The 3,741-nt window shown below is 50.7% G+C and overlaps 1 protein-coding gene across 4 annotated transcripts in view; it reads right to left on the reverse strand.

Moving 5' to 3' along the window:
* BCL11B (BAF chromatin remodeling complex subunit BCL11B) overlaps window positions 1-3,741 on the reverse strand; it is a 91,293-nt gene that overhangs the window by 86,285 nt on the left and 1,267 nt on the right. The gene's annotated exons all lie outside the window — the stretch shown is intronic.

Here is a 3,741-nt window from a genome sequence, read left to right on the forward strand (position 1 = left end):
GGCGCCCAGCGCACATCGGCGGGCTCCGAGCTCCCCCTAGTCGTCAGCAGCCGCCACTGGCGCGGGGCAGCCCGGCGGCACGGCTGCCAGCCAGCAAAGTTTATTTTGGAAAGTGTTTTCTATCAACAAACAGCGCGGAGCGCGAAGCGATGGAGGTAGGAAATGGGGAAGAGGAAGCAACGTTGTGTGCGAAGGGTTTTTGTAGGCGAGAAAGGTTCGCTAGCCGAGGAGGTGGCAACTGGAGTCGGGAGCTGATGGCGATAATTTGTATGACTTCTACCAGCGCGCACTCCTCTAAGTCATAATTATTGTCAAATCTGCCACCAGACAACCCTTTGTTCTGTGAAGAAACAGACGTTTTGCACAAGACTGGGGCTCCGGCCGCTCCCATTAGATGCAACTGGGTTGTAAAACCTTTAAGACTTTTGGTTCTCAATATTTAAAGCAGCCTGACTAAATGTGCTCTTCATCTGCCGAGTGGCAAACAAATGCAAAATGATTTCTCACCCGCTGAACATCCATCTCAGCCACTGAGCACATCAACCAAAAGGACGAAGCAGCCCAGATTCACCATCTAGTCACTGCACAGCACTTTTATCAAAATATTTTAAAAGCTCAGAAACTATGAAAGTACGCCACTATTTTTTCTAATCTCACATCAAATACAAATAGATCTAAATGAAAAGCAACCTGGAAATCAACAGCACACGGCCCCTTTCTTTTCTGCCCTATTTAGAGACGACACATGTAACGTCTTTCTAAGACACGTTCTGTGCACACTGTGCGGGTATCACGACCAAGGCAGCCATCACCAAAATGATTTCCTCTCTAACCCTTCAGTCACAGCTTGCATTCTCTTTGCATGAGAGTTGGTTGCACTGCTGTATTTCTTTCCATGAGACAAAGCGCACTCGTGACACTGAATCTAAACACGTTTTAAGAGAAACTACTTGAAGCAATTTGCAAAACTTTGACATGCAAAAAAATCGGAGTGCTTTTTATTATCATTTTTAATGTAAAACATTACAGGAAATTATTACTTTTCCTAGGGAACCTGTTGACCAGGCAGCAAAGAACCTTCTTTAGAACTGGCCCTGCACCTGCAGCCATACAATCTCACTGTGCCTCTCCCTCCCAACCTTCGCTGCTGCTCCGCAGAAAGGTTCTCGCTTTGCCACCTCCTGTAAACCTGTACTCAGCAAGCTCTGCACATGCTCTCGCCTTTTGCATTTCCTTCAAACCCAAATGCAGAGCTGGTTTGAAGGCAGATTTCTCAAGTTCAAAAGGAAGAAAAAAAAAATAGAAAGAAAAAAAAATCAGATCCGAAGTTAGAAAATCAGCAGTTAGAATCAAACCAAACTAACGTTTCTTTGCACAGAGCAGCTCTACAGCTCCATTTCCTCTCCTCTTCTCTACCTCGTTGCCTCTCTTGTTTTGTCCGCCCATCTAAGTAAGCTCAGCCACCAAGTTTGCTCTGTTCACCATCACCATGTTCTGGAGCTGCTCTGTGCTCTCCATGTGTTTCCCCTTTTTGTGCAGCACATGTATGCACTGCGGGGCTGCCTGGGTGAGCCTGGCCAGGATGAACAGGCCGCTTTGCACTGTTGAGGACCAAGGTGCTAATGAGACACTGCAACTCTGGGGCACAGCTCCACTGCAGCCTCTCTGCTTTTTGTGTTTGTTTGTTTGCCTTACACTCAGGGTCTAAATATTTCTCTGAACACCGAGAGCATGAAACCCAATCAACTCCAGCTAAGCGGTGTCAGAAAACCCTTCTCTTCTTTCTCTCATCTCTCTCACCATCTCCCTTTCCTTGCCTGGCACAGACCTCCAATCCATCCTGAAATGCAACTCTCCTGACAGATGCCAAAACCAGAGAGCGGGGGGGGAGGGAAACAGAAGCCCAAGCTAAACATGACATAAATGCGAGATTTCAGAAAGCAGTTCTCAATCCATCCTGGCTTTAGGGGCTTGGCTTGGGGTTGAGTTTGCTCTGCTGCAAGTGTTTCGCTTTCCTGCTGCCCACTACTTTCCCAATACCCTCCTCAGAGCTCGGTCTCCTGGCTGCAAACTGCACCTCTACCAGAGCAGGGTGCAATCCCCCTCCTGCAGCCCACAGCTGGGGCTCAGTGCGCTGCAATGCCTCCGCTCCCCCCAGCACCAACCCAGCGCAGCCCCCCTGGCTCCCACCCCCTCCTCCCCTGGATACCTTCCTTTTTTTCTGCCACTGCTCAGTATGCAGCATGATTTCTCCGCCAGCTTCCTTAGGATGGAGAGAGAGATAAACACAGAAGGGAGGGAGGGAAGCTGTGTACTGCTCCGCTCTCCATTCCTCCCCAGCCTTGCCGCTAAACCCATTGTACACGCAGCTCTTCGGCACCTCTCAATGTTCTCCTGCCTCATTATTTACTTTCAAGTAAAGCGATCAGAAAATGAGATCAAATTGGAAGAACAAACCTACCTGGCTCTCTTCTCCAACACCAGCACCCCCACCCCACCACCCCAAGCAGTGACAGCAGCGAGAAAAGAATATTTCAGCCCTTTAAACAAATTCAGACGTGCGCAACAAACCCAATTTTCCGCACTCCCCCCTCCTCCCCTACACCCCACAACTGAGATGGGAAAGTGGAAGAAATGGCACGGGGCAAGCTGTGGTGTTTGGGTTGATGATGCTTTTTCTTAAATTTAAAATAAAAATAAAGGTGGTGGAGGGGGTGGTGATAAGGAAAGGGGAAATGCATTTTCCAAACTGGCTGGTTAATAACAAAAATGTGATTAATGAAGGAGTGGGGGGGAATCCACCTTTTATGGTGATGCAAATCTGGCTTCAAAATAACAATGAATTAAAAACAACCCCCCACCTCCCTTCACCCCCCCGAAAGAGAGCTGATACCCAGACGCATCTTCATTTGTGTTCCACCAGCTGATGGGCTGGGGGGGAGGTGGGGGAGGAATAGGTTAAAAAAAAAAAAAAAGGAAACACAGAAAGAGCGAAAGAAATTGAAATTTCGGGACCCCAGACATCCATTCCAAACCATTCCCTACGAAAAGAAAAAAGATCTCACGGGAGCTGGAAAAATCATATACACATCTATCTATCGTTACACGGGGAAATCTTACAAACAGAAATTTATCACCGGTAACAAAGAAAGAGAGGAGCTCGCAAGCACCAAATGCTCCTGGCAGATGGCTCCTATTCTTGGCTTTCAGGGGAGGGGAGAGAAGCCGGGGGAATATTTTATTTATTTAAATTCTTTAAAATCTGAACATAAATATTCGGATCCGCCGCGGCTCAGGTTCAGCCCCGGGCTGCCTCCGTGCGCGCCGCCGCCCCCCGCAGCACTGCAACTTGCGGACACCTCGGGGAGGGGGTGGGGGTAAGGGGGGGTCCGGCCTTCCCGGCGGGGTGCGGAGACTCAATCCGGCCACCCCCCTCCCTTCAACCTCCCCACGGCGTGCGCGGCTTTTTCTGATCCCCCCTCTCTCCACCCCCCCCTCAAGCGGGTCCGATGCTTTCGGAGAGAAACGTAGAAGCCACCCCCCCGCCCCCACTCCCGCACGCTTTGTATCCCCGTGTCCGGTGCAGCGGAGGGCACTGGGGACCCCGCGGACCCTTCCACCCGTGGCACAAACCCCGTGGGGTGCGGGGCGGCCGGCCGAGACGTGGCCCGGCGCTGCCTACGAACGCTCGCTCACCCCTCTCGCTGTGCTGCGAGGCTGGGAACAGAGAGGAGGGGGATG

Source organism: Meleagris gallopavo, chromosome 5, assembly GCF_000146605.3.
Source record: "Meleagris gallopavo isolate NT-WF06-2002-E0010 breed Aviagen turkey brand Nicholas breeding stock chromosome 5, Turkey_5.1, whole genome shotgun sequence".
Lineage (NCBI taxonomy): Eukaryota > Metazoa > Chordata > Aves > Galliformes > Phasianidae > Meleagris > Meleagris gallopavo.